This window comes from Vulpes vulpes, chromosome 2 (genome assembly GCF_048418805.1).
Source record: "Vulpes vulpes isolate BD-2025 chromosome 2, VulVul3, whole genome shotgun sequence".
NCBI lineage: Eukaryota > Metazoa > Chordata > Mammalia > Carnivora > Canidae > Vulpes > Vulpes vulpes.
The window spans coordinates 141,447,267-141,465,416 of record NC_132781.1 but is presented as its reverse complement, the minus strand read 5'-3'; the positions used below and the strand labels follow the sequence as shown (position 1 = coordinate 141,465,416).

Sequence of the window (18,150 nt, the reverse complement as noted above, 5' to 3'; positions counted from 1 at the left end):
CACACACACACACACACACACAGAGGCAGAGACATAGGCAGAGGGAGAAGCAGGCTCCGTGGACCGGGAGCCCGACGTGGGATTCGATCCCGGGTCTCCAGGATCGCGCCCTGGGCCAAAGGCAGGCGCCAAACCTCTGTGCCACCCAGGGATCCCTAGTATTTCACTTTTTACCTCAGGGAAATAATCCAAAAACATGGAGGAAATATATACTCTACTCTGGATTTAAAGGAGTACTATTTATACATGTAAAATGGTTACTGAAATCTTGAGGTGCTGACCTGCGCCAAAATCAAGATAAGCTTCTTTGTAATTCTCGATAGAAATTGCCAAATTGGGCTCCAAAGGATTTTGAAATTTTAAATTTTAAAAACCTCACCAGTAATATATACAGATACCAATTTAATTTTAGTGAATGAGATTTAAATTCAGATGTGTTGGCATGCTTGTATCTAAGCTAAAAATATAAATGGTGCTCTTCCATAATTAGCTAAAAATGTGAATGTTACCTCTCCATAAGGGACAAATGGGTACAGTATCAAATTGTGCTCTGACAACAACTTGGCTTAAACAAAGGCAATTATGATCTCATGTTACAGGAAGTTCAGAAATAGGACAGCTGTCTGTGTGATATGATCATAGGCCCAGTGATGTCATGAAGACGTGGATTCCTCTCTTTTAAGCTCACCATCGTAACTTCTACCCTTATATTGGCTTCCTTCATGTTTCAAATGGCTGCAGCTGCTCCAGGCATTGCATCCAGATGTTGAAACAGCAAAGATGGAAAGAGACCAACTCTTCCAGGGCTTCCTTCTCAAGAGTGAGGAAATCCTTCCTAGAAAATTCCCTGTTGACCTTCTTTCCAGTCTCTCTGCCCAAATCTGGGTCAGATGTTCACTGCTAAACCATTTACCAAGGAAAATGGAAACACCATGATTGGCTTTATTAACTAAGATTTGCTTCTGAGCTGGCAGTGGCATCCGTTTTCTCTGAGTTGAATGCATGAATAAAATAGGAGCTCTGTTAGCAACAAAGAAGAAGGGAATGGTTGTTGGGGAGGTAACCAGTAATCTCCCAAGACACCCTAAGTTTTTTTCTTCAGTCTCTGGCACACTCTTAGAACAATTTAGAATGCTATAGTAACACTTTATGCATGTAATGGTTGTCTGCAAGATACACACAAGTCCTGAGCGCTGGTCTCTGTGTAAGGTTCTCATGTACTGTGACCATGCTTTGTATTTCCCTTACGTTTTCCTTAAAATCTGTCTCAGTACTGTGCACTGGAGATAAAAACCAGGACTTCCCCTCTATTTTCATAAACCTTTGGTATATGGGTTTCATATGGAAAAGAAGTAGAACTGGCTTTCCTGTTCGAGAATTACTGTTTGGTAGAGATTTGACATCTAGGAGCGCCACTGTCAGGACTTCGGCTGGGACTGAAGGTTTACGCCCTGATGAAACAAGTCTCGCTTTCCAGTCTGTATTACTTAGGCTCTGTGCGTCTTACTCCACTGCACAGCCCAACATTTTGAATGTTGAATTGCTCATTAGCACCCCCAGTGAAAGACCAGGAAAGGGGAGGGGAGGGGTTGAGGAATTCATACCAGTCAAATACTTCTTGTTGTATCTAATTGGAGAAAGGGCTGAAATCACCACCTCAAAGAGTGTTTTGAAAATAATTTACTTTATTTCCCCATTCTTTTTCCCCGAATTGTACAAATTATTAGCATTACATTTTTCATTAAAAAAAGAGAGAGAGAGCAGCAATGTAAGAAAACATGTCCCTGGGTTGAAAAAACAGGCCTAGCTACTACATGCCACAGAAATTCAGTACTATTTTACATTTCATGTACATAGTTGAATCATAGGGTACAGATACTATCTTCTTATTAATGCCTGACTTGCAAGTATTTTTTGGCAGCGGAGATAATCAAGGTGATCTTGGATCAAACCTGCCCATTCTTCAGCCAAGTAGATGAAAACCCAAAAATACAACCATTTCCTACCACGCCATGATAGAGTCATTGCTTCAGTTGTAATTCTGGATGAAGACAAAAAAAAAAAAAAAAAAACAAGATGAAACAAAGGAAAAAAACTCCACCTACTGTACTTGTATACTTTTTGTTTTAGTTTGTAGGGATTTTTACAACATAATTACATGTTCTAATTATGAGATTACATACATTTCTACCACTTATATAATCAAGTGTAATTATACCAACTACTTGGGCAGACAGTGATAAAAAATTACTTGAAGCAAAAATTATATGTCGAAGTGCAATTTCAGAAAGGCTTTTGGAGCATATATGCCACAGATCCCAGATGAAGGTGACACAATAGCCTCCGATAGCTTACTTTTCATAGGTTGTGGCATTCGAGAATGACTCACATTATTTTGAAAGTTTGGTCTTTTTAAAACTGTCTTTCAAACCTAGCACCCATGTTATATACCTTCTCCACTTGTGCAGAAGCTGGTTGAGCTCTGAGTTTGTCTCCTTCTTGCCCTCACCTTCTCTCCCTCAGCCCCCCACTTCCTGCTTCCTACCCTTCCATCCTTCTTTCCTCTTCCCTACCCTACCTTATATCTAGGGGCTGGGAGAAACAGTAGGCTAATGGGGACAAATGGAGTGGATTCTTGGGACATTATTTCCCACTCGAGTAATCCTTGGATCCAAATGTTTGAAAGCAGCTGGTTTAGAAGAGTTAACGTCATCCTTAAAATTGTCTAACTGATTCCTCAGATGGTGGACTAGATATAGAGTCATAGTTCATTGGGTTTCATGGCCTTTAGGAGCATTTTTAGCATGATGTCGTTGTTGTATAAGAGAAACAAAATAGAGGAAAGTAAACACTACAGCATAAGCAAAATTAGGAACTTTTAAAACGAAGTATGATGTTACAGACAGTTCTTGGGAAACAGCATGCTATTTATTATAATTGTTTCTTTCATCACTGAAAACAAAGTGTATTGAAAGGGTAATTTTTCTGCAAGTCAACTCCTTTCCCTCTGATGTCTTTTCAAGACTTTCTTTTCTTAAGCAAAATGTCTTAAAAATAGAATTGTAAAACTCATTTATTTGTGGACTACCTTAACACTGCTAGGACTTCTCCAGAGGCTTTCCATCACTTCATATGTTAACTCATTCTTGATTAAAAATAAATGAATAAAATTCCTAATCACCTGTCCTGAGTTTACAATTCAAAGCAGTTTTTTTTTTTTTCTTTTTTGGACTAGCTAGTCATGTTCTCCTAAGGACAGCGTCTTTGAGGTGTGTTGTTCATCGTCCATATGGAGCAAATTAGAGAGAGAAGGAGGGGAGCTGCCACTGTTTCTGATTGGTTACGGTAGTATTAAAAAAAATTGACTTGCCCCGCTCTAGAGAAGAAAGATGGATAAAATGCTCTTTGAACACACTAGTCTTTTTTTTTTTTTAATGTCGGTACAGAAGGGTTGCATTTATATTTGGCTTTCCAGACCTGTCTCTTGACCTTCTAATTACTTTATTTGAAACAGCACTGAGGGTATAATAAACCTGGAGGTTGCCTCTCCTTTGCTTTATCATAAATTAAAGCTGCTGGTTTGTTGAGGTGAAAGTGGAGGCAGAATGTTCATTACTGCTCAAGTGACGGCTTGTCAATAGCAGTGCTTTTTAGTTTGTTCTAGTCAGCACTTGCTGTGCATTTTGTTGGGCCACTGGGAAATAAATACAACAAGATTATACGTTTGGAATACCACAAGAGTTCACGGAAAAAAAACACAAATGATAAATTATACACTTGGTAGAAAGTGACATGCTATCTTGTGCTATTAACAACCAAAGATAATTGCAACGAATTGTAATTGCAGTTTGCAACTTACAGTACAGTGTGTCCAACATCAATCTTAATAGTGAACAAAGCAATTTATATTAAAACTTAATTCACTTGGTAACTTTCTGCTGTATACACGGGAGCTAACAGATGTAGCTTTTCAGAAAGTTCAAAGGCATTTGGAACGTGGCAAGAAATGCTAATGCAGTAAGCCTTGGAGAAATATTGCATTACTACTTGTAATGAAAACAAATGTATGTCATTATCTCCTACTTTGTGTTTATTTAATAAAATATGCAGTTTGCATGTTGGTGAATTCGGTGTTTCTGAATGGATATGGAATGATGTTCTATTTGGAATCAAAGGCCAAACAGGACTAGCAATTATGCATCGAGTATAAATAGTCTGCTTTACTATTTTAGTAGCATGCCCCTTAATGCTTCAGTGGGTTTTGTATGAAGTGTAACAGCAAACTGGAGTAACTTTATTCATGACTTTCCTTAGATTGGATGTCTTTGAAGCAAGAAAGGGAGATCTCCTGGAATTACTTAAGAGAACAAGCATATTTGTTTTGTGAGCTTGACTGATGGCCAGTAGAGCAGTTGAGTGAAATCTCTAAACTGATTAGGGCTTTAGTTCAAATAATCTTCTACCTTTTTCATTAATTTATTCCTTAATGCTATTTTGCTGCTCTTCTACCAAGGATAATAATCTCACACTCGCTGACCTCCATGAGTGGATGACCTGGAGCCCATAACTAATCTTATTTACTCTCCTGACCAGCCGAACTTCATTTACCTTGACTGGATAAAGAGCCTTGCGTTGCTAAGCTTCCCCTCCTTCGTAGCTTTCTAGTTAATCTACAGTGAAGGCAAGATGATAGGCTTTCCCAGTCAAGATCCAGAAGCATCTGGGGACAGTGGAAACTTCAGGCCATTTCTCTTCCTTTCTTGAGTCCCACTCTCCTAACGCAAATTATTTTCGGTTTGAAAGTCAATTTCCTGCCATGGGCTATATGAATACATTGTTGAATTTAGGCTTGATTGTTGAGTTATGCATGCATATAATTTTATATCCTGCTTTTTTATTTAATACCAAAGTGTTTCCCATGTTGCTTCATAATTTAATACTTATGCATTTTAATGACAATAATTCATTAAGTTTGTATACCATTTTTTTTTCTAATCATTCCCTATTATTAAAAAGTTGGGTTACTTCTGCTTAGTTTCACTGTTACAGATATTGCTGCAATAAAAATTTCTTTAGATTTTTTTCATTTAGATTTTTTTTTCATTGTTTCTTTGGAAGACGTTATTAGAAGTGTAATTTTAAGCAAAAGATATAACATTTGTCATCCTTAAAATTGTCTAACTGATTCCTCAGACGGTGGTCAAAAAAAAGCCATTTGTGTGGCTTTTTGCCCTACATTACTAAAATAGGTTCCTGGACTAGTTTATAGTAGTTTATATTACTTCCAGTAGTATTGGAGGAATATATAATTTTATCACAATAACATTGAGATTTATCCTGATTCTTTCATTTATAATCTAAATGGTACTGGGCAAGTTACTTAACCCCTCTGCCTCATCTGAACCTCCTTATTCCCCACCTGAAGGAAGGGGATAGTAACTCATGGATCATTACAAGTATTGTATTACTTTTTATATATATAATATTCAGGGAATAGTGTCTGCCACATAGGAAGCACTCAGTAAAGATTAGCTGTTATTATTCCTACTATAATTTCATTTTTCTCTTAATTTAGTATCACTTTCTATTTAAGTTGCAATCTTTAAAGGAAATGTTGGAGTAGTCCGTTGAAGCTAAGTAGTCAGTAGATGGCATAAGCAACTCCTACTTGTATGGAGTAAGAATTTTACAATGCTTAGGCACATGAGCCATTAGGTACAACTCTGCAGTGAGCATTCTCGCCGTAAAGTAGAGGCTTTCAGAATCTCCTTCTCTTAAATTTAATAAGCTCCTTCTCTTATTTATATATGATAGGGGTACCTGGGGGGCTTAGTTGGTTAAATATCCAACCCTTGGTTTTGGCCCAGGTCATGATCTCACTGTTGTGAGACAGAGCTCCAGGTTGGGTTTCATGCTGAGCATGAAGTCTGCTTAAGAGTCTTTCGCTCTCCCTCCCTCTCTGCTCCTCCTTTTCCATCTCTTTCTTTCTCTCTCAAATAAATAAAACTAAAAAGAATAATAAATGGCTCTTATTTCCAGAACAACCTAGATGGGCCTCAAAGCCTTGGGGTTTTAGTTTACTGATCCTGGGATTCTCATATTCAGAACCCAAGTCTCCCACTTTTAGGAACCAGCCTCTGCATTAAATAATAGCAGTTATTTGTTGGTCTTTAAGTAAGACAAAGAACTGCTTTCCTGGATTTCTTAATTCTGGAAAATTGACTTCAAATTTTAAAATTTTCAAAGAAAAACTGTAACTAATTGTATTATTCCATGAGATGATTTTGATGATATGCATCTGCTGTACGTGACTGAGTTGAGAACAGCACCTTCCAAAGTGTAGAGTTGGAGCAGCATGCCCTGGGCGAGCACTGAGCCCCTGGGTAGTAGCTGCTCCAGGTAGAGGCTAGAGATTACTTTCTGAAGACCTTCTTTTAAACAAAAGGAATGTGGATGCCTTATGTTCCCTCCTGGGAATAATTTCTGTGTTAGAATTCTTTGGTTGCAAGCAACGGAAAGAAATACTGGCTAACTTGCAGGATGGGTGTGGAAAGCAAGAGAGTGGGAGGATCTCTTTTGGGAAAGATACGGGGCTGTCTACAGTAACCTGGAAGAGTAACTCAGCTGGAGAGGCAGCAGTGCAGCTCTGAGGATCCAGGCAGGAGGAAAACACAGATACTCATCAGGGTGCTGCTCTTGGAAAGAATATGCTCTATCTACTCAAGAATCAGAGTCTAACAGGGCCCAGTCTGGATCCCATGCCCGCCTCTTTGGTGGAAGATGCCGCAGCACCTTGGTGACAGTCCCACTAAAGACGGCACACTCCCGGGGGAAGAAATTTCCTTATACAAGATTGGAATCCTCGTCCTCGATGAAAGGGGAATGAAGGCTGGGCCACTAAGGTTAACAAAGTTACACTGCATTTCTTAAAAGACTATAGTACTATCGTAATTCCTCAGCAGTAATGATTAGGAAAACAACTAAATGGCTTACAAAGACCAGGAAGTAATTGGATCACTCAGGGGCCGTTGCCTAGGACATTAGCCCTGGAAGTAACTAATTTTTTATTACTCAGGATGACATGAAGGGCCCACATCAAAAGGCATTTTGTAGGAGAAATGTCTCCCATTTGGCTGCAAATATCACAGACCTGAATGACAGTAGCTTCAACCTCAGAGGAATTTCTGTTTCCTTCATGGGAAATAAATCCACCAAGAATAGGGCCATTATGATGGCTGCACCACACCACCAATGTTCACGGCTCCTTCAGTCTTTCTGCTCTGTCCTCCTTTTGGCATGGCTTCTCCCTGCAGGTTTCCTTCACCACTATGAGAGAACCACAGTAGCTACTTACGTTACTGGTAAGGAGGAGGAAGAAAGGGAGGGAAAGCAAATGTGCCTGGCCCTTGAGTCACCCCCCCTCCCCATTGGAAAGACCTTCCCCAGAAGCCCTACTCAGCAGTCTCCTCCTGAATCCCATTAGCTAAAAGGTAGTCACTTAGTCACCCCTTTTGATAAGGAAACAGGAATATTTTTCAGCCAGGTGCATTGCTACTCCTAGCAAAACCAGGATTCTGCAAGGGAGGGAGAAAAGGAGAGCAGATGTTAGGAAGGCAACCAGCAGCTTCTGGCACAGCCCCCTTGCCGAAGTGGACAGTCTTCAGCCCCCAGGACTCTCCTGCCAGTCCCAGCATTACCTTTGAGCAGCCAGTACACTGATAATGCAGCATTTTCTAGGGTAGGGAGAGAAGTGAGTGGATTGAATGATGAAAACTTTAGGTCATTAAATAAAGTTCCAACATTTTCTTCTTGCCCAAAACAGTCGCAACAAACTCTGTGGAACCAAAATCGAAGGGAAATGTGCCATGCCATTTTTCTTTAGCCTTTTTGCAATGCAACAGGACAATCAATACAAATCTTTGCAGTAATCATATATTGATTTTCCTAGAATATAACTCCATTTAAAGCACTTTTATCCCCAAGAGTAGAAACATTGGAGGCTATCAAAGAAGGAAGTAGGTTTCCTTGACCCCATCTGCAGTGCACAATTGATTAACAGAGGATAGTTATGAGAGAGAGAGAGGGAGAGACAGAGAGAGGGAAGAGAGAAGTCACCGAAAGGTTAATACTAGCTAAAGAGAAACATGATTATAGGACATTAGGCTTTTGGTAAAATCCTAAGGTCGGCAAAAGATAGTGATACCATCTAAAATTGCATGAGATTTTGAGTACTTCGCATACTCTTTGCTGTGCATCCCCACACCCCAACAACAACCACAGCTGAATTTGGGGGATCGACAAAGCTGTGAATGCGCGGGGACTGATTGATACATTTAGGTTCAGGGCTGATAAGCTGGCTTGATAAAGGAATGAGCGATACTGTTTCAGTTTTCCCTGAGTCATGTAGTCATTAAGCACTAAAACTCAAACTTGTATGTCTCTCAGATTGAATGTTTCTTGGCTTTCAGACAAAGCTCAAAGAAGAAAATATTTTATTGATTCACTTTTTAAATTTTTTTAAAAGAATATTTTTAAAAATTCTCATTCTTACTGTTTTGTAAGAGAACAAAACCCAAGAGCCCTGCTCCATTCCCTCCTCCCCCTCATCACTTCAACCCCCAAGGATAACCAAAACAGCCCACCTTCCGCAAATCCCAAGAGTTTAGGTCTGCTGCTGACTATTTCTGTGCGCAGATGTCTTCATCCCAGAGACAAGGGGAGTAATTGGATGGTAACGTTGAGAAAGACATGCCGGTTCTGCTCTGGCTCTGGCTCCAGAGGCTGGGATGTCGCCAAAACCTAGGGTGACGCCTCCCGAAGCAGTCCCAAGTTAGCCTCCTAACTGCACTCCTGGAAAAGGCCAGAGGGTGCCCTGGCGTCCACTTGTTCACAGTGTATTGTTCTCCGCGTATTTCCCTAAATCCCTCTTGTTTTTTTGTATCAAGGCTGGGGCTGCACAAACAAGCTCTTCACTAAATTAGAAGGTGTGTGCAGCCTCATTATCCCTCTCAATGTGTTGTACTTGATACTGTTTATTTTACCAGCAACTTCGGTCGTTTGTGTTTTGCTTTGTTTTAACCCCCCTTTCTTTTTTTCTTTTTCTTTCTTTCTTCTTCTTCTTTTTTTTTTTTTTTTTTTTTTTTTGGCTTCAGGCAAAGCAACTAGTACACATTGTCAGATAAAGTATCTTATCTGTCAGCAGCACCCTTGTGAATTAATCATAATTCAATAGGCTTACTAATCAAGATTTGAGATGAATGTTTTGATAGAGCAATCAGATTTGTCTAATCTATCATTAGTTGACAGTCGCTGCAGGCAGAGTGTGAACTTGGCAATGGTAGACCTGTTTCTGATCCCTTTGGCTGGGCCCACCGGTTGGGTAGCATCGCCGATGGTAGCTGTGGATGCAGGCCTTGCAACCAATTAAGTTCCGTTTCTCACTAACCCCCAGTCCTCCCTCCCCTCCCACCAGTTTGCAGAACAGGTTGGGTGGAGATCTCTGGTGAACCTCCTGCCCACATGATCAACAGATTGGAGGACATGGTGTTCCTTTTGTCATTTTCACCTGTAAACAAAGGTGTGCCGCTCCAAGTGATCAATCTCAAGGGTGATTTATGGTGTCACTTGCAAATAGTGGTCAGAGAAAAAAAATAAACATAACAGATTATTAAACGTTATTGATTACAACTCTTACTACGTCGCATGCCTCTAAAATCTATGCCCCATTTGACAAAGTTACACATTCTTGGGAATTTACAGCATAGCTTAGGCATTTATTCAATTTGATTGTATAAATGGAAGAAAGCTCTTGTTGTAGATGAATATTTCATTGTACATAATGTCTCAAAATCCGGATAAAATTCTGAAATAATAAGTTACACTATATATATTACATGGTAGTCACTAATACATTAGTGTGAGAAAATTAGGGATAGGGTTATTTTATGGAGGACTCTTTAACCAGTCTTTTCCTTCTCCTCCCAGGTTTATATTAGCATAAAGATATTTCCTCATTATAGAAAGCTTAGATAATTCCAGACAAATCTAAGGGGAAAAAAAAATCTAAATTTCCTATAATTCCATCAACTCAGAGTTCATCAATATTAATATTTCACCCTATTAAAACTAAATAGGTAACAGACAAATACCTCAGTGGGTGATTGCCTGACACTGTCATCTACAAAATACAGCTCTACGTGGCATGCTGTTGTGGCATCTGTGGACCACACCAGACGAAAAGCCAGAGGAGTGCAGGAAGATGCTACTTCTCTCAAGATTTCCATTTCTGCCAGAAAAGCATATAAGGAAACCCACTTCGGCTGTTAGTGTGTCTAACGTGTTGGAAGTGACAACTTTTCGATTTCACAGGCGTGTCACAATCCTTACTAAATGAATGCTTGCCACACTTTGAGAGATTTGGAGCTTGGGCGATTCAGACAAGGGACAGCAGAGAGTTACCTAATTAGCCTACAGGTGTAATTATGTAAGGCATTCCAGGCAGCAGTGCGCTGCGTGTTAATTAACTTTCATGCCGAACATGCAGTAGCCCCTGAACAAAGAATGGTTCACAGATGAAGAAAAGCTGCTCGTTTTGCCCTGGCTTTAGTCTTCTCCTTCTAAAGCTTCCTTCCCAGCCTCTTTTTTTTTTCTCAAGTCAACACATGAGGCATATGAGCAAGTTACTTTGCAAATAGCTCATCATCTCTCCCCATAACTCCCCTTCTACTTTCCTGCATAATTCCAGCACATTCTCTGGAATGATCTTTTACGTGACAAAATGTGTCTGTATTTGCGTATGTATTTATCTGTCACAGGTTTGTAAAATCCGTATGATTTCCAGCCGTGGGTTTTTGGCTCTCCGTGAAACTCCACAGGTCTCTTGCGGTGAAGACAGGAATGTCATTCACCGTCCCACAGGAGTAGCTCACATCCCGTCAGCCATCTTGTTTCCTAGTTGCTCCCGTCCATTGTCCATTCCTGTCTCTAAGGAAGACAAGGGAAAAGGCACCGGTTAAAGACGATTCTTTCTTCTAGGAAATTAATCCATGGCTTCATTTGTGCTGGTTTCTGCTGTCAACTGCTGCCCGAGTTCTTAACTAATGTATTAAAGTAAATGTTGCAAATCCATATAAATCAGCTCTGCACACTTGCATGAGGAAACACTTGAGGTCATCAAATAAGCACTGTACGTGGATAGTGGTCAAGTGATTTTTCCAGTCCTTTCCCAGTTCTCAGGTGGTGAGATCCCATTCTGAGGTTCTCTGCTCCTTCTAATCCTGCCTCCTTGGCATCTCCCTCTGCCTTCATTTTGCTACTAATGCAGTCTAGAATGATACACAGGACCACTCTGTTCGTACAGGAGATGAATGTTCTAGAATTCTATCTACACTAGCATGAAATTAACATAGATCAAGGAATTGCCAGCAACATTTAGATCGAATTCAATATGCTTTTTTATTCTAGTACCTCTTAACCAGTTATGAGAAAGAAATGTTTCCATTTTAGTACTAGTACTAGTAAGCAGGCTCAGTTTTTATTGTCTTATTGGAAGAAAAGAATAATAAAAACTCTAGTTGTATGAAAAGCATTATTTCAGACCTCTGTGACATTATGGGAAAGGCCTTCAAGTTGATGCCACTCTAGTGAGGATAAGGGACATTTGAACAATTTCAGTGCTACCTTTGCATAATTTTCAGTTGGATATCTAGTGGAACTCTGTCTTCATTGTCACTCCCCACCACCCAATGTGGATCAGGTCAGGCCCTCATAGTCAAAACCAGTGCAACCACTTTTGACCAATCACTTGCTTTATGCATCAGGAATCCAGAGTCGTCTCAGACATAATTCCTGTTCCTAGAGAATTCACTATCTGTATGTGAAGATGAAACATTCAATACCTGAAAAGTAAAAACTCCAATAAAGAATCTAAATTACAGTTTGAGACAACACTGGGGAAGAGAGGTCACATGGCTACATGTGATTGTCTTGTCATTGACAGATTTCTTGTAGAAGGAAAATGTTCTTCATGTAGGGGCTCATAGACACCAGTTGTGAATTCTGAACTGAAGTATTCTGTAAAAAATGCTTTTCAATTTTGAAATGGCAGTGCAAAAGAAAAATCTGGTCTATGTAACTGGTAAAGCAATTATTTTAGATTATTATTGAAATAAAGGCATAAAATTGAAAAGTTCTCATAAAATTCATGGACTTCTGAGAAAATGCCAGTGCACCTCACAGACCCAGGGTAGGTGGTAATTTCATTAATCAGTTCCAAATTCGAATGTAAGTTCATTTCAATCTACAAATGTAAGATTTAAGGGAAAAGAGAAATTTCAGGTAGGGTAAGATGTAGACAGCTGTATAGGAAGAGGTCAATTAGATAGAATTTATTATGAGGGTCAGAATAAGATAGTATAAACCAGGTTCCATGTGTTAGACTTTCTGACTGAAACAGAATGTTCAAGAAACTTAGACCAAATATGTAGGGAGTACTAAGAGATGCCTGAATTCTGAGAAGCCTTCAAGGGTTTCCAAAGCTGAGAAGAGACATGATGCCAGAGATACTTTAGGGAAGAATCGTTTGGGGGCAGGACAGGCATAGATTTGGGTTCTCATTTAAAGGGTTGTATTTAAAGAGAAGTCGTGTTCCTGAAATGAGGTGATGTGGGCATGCGTTCAGGCACAGCAGTGATAACAGAAGAGAACGTATGAATTTCAGAGGACCTCCAATGTAAGAGAACTTCATAACCAATTGGTTATGGGGATGAAGAGGAAAGAGTCAAGGGTGGTACTCTGATTTCAGACTTGGAAGTAAATGGCCGTTTGGTGGGAATGAGGGTGTGCTCCACCACTAGTGGAAGTAGAGGGGAAGTTTTAAGGATCCAGCCCCATGTGTAGCTCTGGGGGAGACCTGAGATGCAAAGAAAGAAGCACAGCTTTGACATCTTCCTGGCTGTGAAAATCACAGAGTTACCCTGGGAGGGATTGTTTGATCTTTGTGTCAACTCAGTGGCCTCAGATATAATCATACCTAAAGTACAAAGCCAGTAATTGAAAGAAAAAAGATTTCCAAATATTTTAGGGATTCTGCAATTTTATAGTGGGTTAGTAATCACCTTGACTTTCTTCTTACAGGGCTTGTAGCTAAGGGCTTGTTCATGCCCTCACCAATAGACAGCCAGATTTCTCCTTCGTTTTATTTAGGTTAAAAGATTTTTACATCACCTTGGTTTTCAGAAACTGACAAACTGCCAGTGGCCTGTCAATTGCAGACTGACTTTTTTTTCACCTGTTCACAGAGATACTATTGTCTTCCGAGAACTAGTGCTTTTCTTCAGTGATGTGACTAAGCCTATGTAATCTTTGAAGAATTGGCCGCTTTATACCTAACAGAGAAATGAAGGTGAGGCTGTGGAGCTGGGAAATCTCAGGGCAACACCCTCAAGTGTGAAGTGTGAGGGAAACTGAAGCAAAAAACCCCTCGACTTTTTGCCAAGCCCATTGCCCAGATCTCGACATCTAGACCTGGGCAGAGGTTGAGTTGGGTACATTCAGCTGTCCTTGTATAAAACTGTCTTTATAGAACGTGTACTCATCCCATTCCAGAGAATTGGAAAAGTCTCCTGTTGGTCAGACACACCTGAGTCCTGCGAACCCTGAGCAATGTGACTTTGTAATAGGTGAATGGCCTTTAAGGATTTATTTTTTTATTTTAGTGGGGGAGAGGCAGAGCGAGAGAGAAACCCAAGCAGACTCCGCACTGAGTACGGACCCTGTCTCGGGGCTTGATCTCACGAGCCCGAGACCACAACCTGAGCCGAAACCAAGAGTCAGATGCTCAACCGACGGTGCCACCCAAACGCCCCTAGATGAATCACCTTTAAAGTCCTCACAGCTGGGATCCCTGGGTGGCGCAGTGGTTTGGCGCCTGCCTTTGGCCCAGGGCGCGATCCTGGAGACCCGGGATCGAATCCCACATCAGGCTCCCGGTGCATGGAGCCTGCTTCTCCCTCCGCCTGTGTCTCTGCCTCTCTCTCTCTCTCTGTGACTATCATAAATAAAAAAAAATTAAAAAAAAAAAAAAAAAAGTCCTCACAGCTCTTGGAGAGTCTGACTTGTGATGTGTGCAATACTGTGTCACCCTGCCCACATCATAGCTACCTCAGTATCACTTCAGAGCTGAGAAGGTATAAATGGGTGCTGCCAGGACCCACTGCCACTTTGTGAGGGCATAACCATGCTTGCCAAATTTTGAAACCAGTTACGAATCTGAAAATAAAAAATTAAAGATGTTAATCATTTCCCCTATTACTGAAGGGTGTATGTGAAATCTTGCATTCACCTTTTTAAATAGGCTTTATGATGAACATTGACTTCCCTGTCTCTTGGAAGGCAGATGTTTTTCTAACAAGGAAATAAAGCTACTCTCAACAGTATTTTCCTAATAAAAGAGCTAGTTGCTTTTCCATCTAAAACCAGAGTTTAAGAGCTTTTTATGATTCTAAAATGAAAAGAATTCCCTTACTATATAAAAAAAAAAAAGTGATGGAAATTTTTTGCCAAAAAAAAAAAAAATGTACCTTACTTTGCCATCTCAATGTGGCCTGCTGGCCTGAATGTAGTGGAAGGGAGGAGCTTTTATTAGGAAATAATCCTTTCCAATTCTATACCAGTCCTTATCCAAAAACTTTCCCCAAGGCTGTGTACAGTCCTGTGCCCTGGAACTTGTTTAACCATAGGTGGGTAATGTTCTGAGCTTTTGAAACCAACAGGATGGTGTGAACATAAGACTAGGTAAAAGAGGTGCTCTAGTAGTTGTAGGATCTTGAAAAGAGCCATTAATGCTTTCAAGCCACTAAAATTTCTTTAATTCTTCTAGTGTTGTCCTTCATAATTGTACTGTCAAATTTCCCATTTGCACATGAATGGGCTTGAATGAATTTGTAATAATAAGCTGGTGTCTGCACCATGTATATTAGGGTCTCAGCCCCCAACAGCAGGGTGTGATTTGGGAATGAAGCACATGGAGGCATCAGCAACACATAATTGGAGAAGAAAATCCCTTCCAAAATAATGGTATATGATCACCATTTCAAACGTGTAGAGATTGGGATCATCCACTTCAATATCATTTTTTGTATTACTGTAACCACTGAGTTTAGAAAATACAGAGTTGATTCCAGATTTTTCCTTGCAGTTTGAAAGAAGACACACATCTCTCACAGTGACTGATATTCAGCATGAAGGGCCTTACTAACTGAACAGGATCTGATTTCGTCAGTTTTGTTACTTTCAATCGAAAACAAGACACATTCTTTGGCGAAATCCTCTACTTTTATGTTAAGGTATTCCTTAAACAAACCTGGAAGATAAGGTGCCATTATAGCTATAAAAATTAAAGCATCAAAAAAACCAGATGTCGTTTCCAAGACCACAGAGCCATTCACATTCAGAAACAAAACGAGACCCCTAAGAGGCTGCTGCTTCATTTTGGCGGGGTCACTATGGTTCTGGCCCCTCAATCAGGCTTATGGCAACATGAGGGGAGGTCTCAGCTGAATGCAGAGTCTTCATTAGACGTCCTGTAACTAGGTCTAAATGTGACTTCACAAAGACCTCTTAACTAGACACTGGCTAGAATGACTCTTCCCCTGGGAGAAAAGGGTCTTTAAGATATTTTGAGGGGAGGAGAAGGGTTAAGAGGTCTAATCCATAGCTCTAAATTCCCGTGCTTGGGGGAGCTCATTGACATGGTAGGTTTTAAGGGCTTCTTTGGAGCCATTATGGTTTGTCATGCTGAGGCCCACTGGAGAACACTTAATTGTAGATTATTACCCCAGTGTGTCGCAAGGGCTTTTTGAGCGCTTTGACAAAGCAGCTTGCTACCGCTTATGGGAAACCTTGGGAAAGTTTTGATGCACACAAACCCGAGAACATTCTTTGGGTTTGTGCTTTTAAGTTAAATAACTGGAATTGTCAGGGGCTTTTAAATCTTCCCATCCCTTCCTTCCTCTGTAAATCAAACCTCAATTGTACATAGATTCCTGGGTGCTGGGTATATGCTGAATATGTTTCTTTCCCTTCCTAATTGTTTGTTTTTGAGGTTGGGATTTTTCTTGGCGGTGGTGGTAAAGATGGTGTAATGAACAAATACAATTATCACATCCAGGGGCTGCAAAGCTTTAATTTAGAAATGTAATCGAAATCACATTGTTTCATATGGAACCAATTCCTTCTTGTCTTTTTCCCCCCGAGGAGTGAAGGAAATATCTCTGGTATATGGTTTAAAAACCTGATAGATTAGACCTTCCGATAGGTAGGTGGATTAAGGCAAAGCACAAAAAAAAGGCTCATGTTTTCATGTGTCTCCCCTATTTCAAGGTATTCTGAGTTTACCAGATTAGTCCTAATCTAATATGTAGTGCTTTAATGTTTTAAACATTTTGGCTGGACTCTATTCCTAGCCTCCATCTCGCCTATCTCTGTTAACATCTCTGCGTGCATAAGAGGGCATTCATTAGGGCTGGACTGAGGGAAAACAGCAAAAGATCAGTCCACATTTCTTGGGGTTTGGGAATGCAAGGCCATAGCATTGAGAGCACAATAAGTTGAGAGGATCCGGGGGTCAAAATTCAAAATGGTGAGCCTTTTTTTCTTTTTTCTTTTTTTTTTTCTTCTTCTTTGCCCAGAACTCCAGGTTCATTCGGAAATGAGTTCATTTCTGCAAACACTGAAGTTTGGGGATCTCTAGCTCCTGCTCATGGTTTCCCACACTGTAAAGCACCAGTGAAGCTAGAGGATCAGAAATAGTTAACAGTCTTTGTGCTAGAGTATGTGGATTTCTGTGTTTTTTGGGTTTTTACGAGCTCACTGCCACGGTTCCTCTTCTGTAGATAGAACCACCTATACTGTTTGCTTTTTTTTTTTTTTAAGATTTTATTTATTTATTCATGAGAGACACACGGGGGGTGGGGGGGCAGACACAGGCAGAGAGAGAAGCAGGCTCCATGCAGGAAGCCTGATGTGGGACTCGATCCTAGGACCCCAGGGCCACGCCCTGAGCCAAAGGCTCAACCACTGAGCCACCCAGGGGTCCCTGCTTACTTTCTTTTAAAATTACCAACAGATTTAGATGTGTAGTGCAGAGGACACTTAATGAAAGCTGTTAACTATGAGTTACTTTGTTATATGAGATACACCAGCAAAATAAGGGACACAATTATTTTGGTAGGACTCTGTCATGGATACAGGAAATCTCAAACTTGATCTTAGGAACAGATGGAGAGGTCATCTGTCTTTGTCTTCTGCATCTCCTTAAATTTGTGCTTGCTCTCATCCTTCAGCGCACCAACTTCTCCTGTATCTTAGGTCCACATGGCTGAAAAACGGCTACCACTTCTGGGGCGCTCACCTCCATATAGGGGGTGAGGTCCCACCGAACAAACATGGCTCCAGGAACCTCCCACTGAAGCCATGTGTGTTGGAGAGCTCCATTCCCAAAAGAGGGTGAGGAGGGACACAAGCCTGTATTCTTCTACTGGACCACTCCTTTAAGGAGGAAGTTAAGGTACCTGCGGTTCTTCTTCGCATTCCTCAGAATAAAGCTGCTTTAAGGAACGAACATAAAGTTTTAGAGCAGGAAAGGATCTTAAAGTTCACCCAACCCTACCCTCTGTGTCTCGTTGAGGAAACTAAGGCGAACTGAAAGTGATTCATTTTCCAGAGGTCCTGAAGCTAGTTCACAGCATCCCATGCTCAGGCTTTTAGATCAGGGCTCCTAATGCATCCCTTCTTCAGCTTTGCTCCACCATATCACAGCTCGTGCGTATTTCACGTGTTATTTTTTGCTATTGCCTAGAAGTTTTTGAGTAACAAGGGATTTATATTTATAGTCCCTCATTTAATAGATGGCTTTAAGTTTTATATACTCTTTGGCTTGAGAAAAACACAGGAATGTTTATGAAGACAACCTAGAAATGTGTGGGCAAGTATTTCTAATGTACCATCACACAAAAATAGCAAAATCATGGATAAATAGCCCTTAGATTAAAAAATAGTAAAAGTTATATAGCCGTGTAGACGTTAAGCAGGTTTGTTAGACCAGTGGTATTATGTGTAACTTTAAATTTCCTTAATATTGCCATTAAATTA

The 18,150-nt window shown here is 40.4% G+C and overlaps 1 protein-coding gene and 1 long non-coding RNA gene across 3 annotated transcripts in view; one reads left to right on the top strand and one right to left on the bottom strand.

The window, feature by feature from the left end:
- The window catches only part of FTO (FTO alpha-ketoglutarate dependent dioxygenase), a 378,983-nt gene that overhangs the window by 297,989 nt on the left and 62,844 nt on the right, over positions 1-18,150 (top strand). The gene's annotated exons all lie outside the window — the stretch shown is intronic.
- On the bottom strand, positions 1,650-8,760 carry LOC140597966 (uncharacterized). The gene is made up of 3 exons (XR_012000058.1): positions 8,643-8,760; positions 7,151-7,326; positions 1,650-2,041 (listed from the first exon to the last, which is right to left on the bottom strand). It is a non-coding gene; the product is annotated as an uncharacterized lncRNA (long non-coding RNA).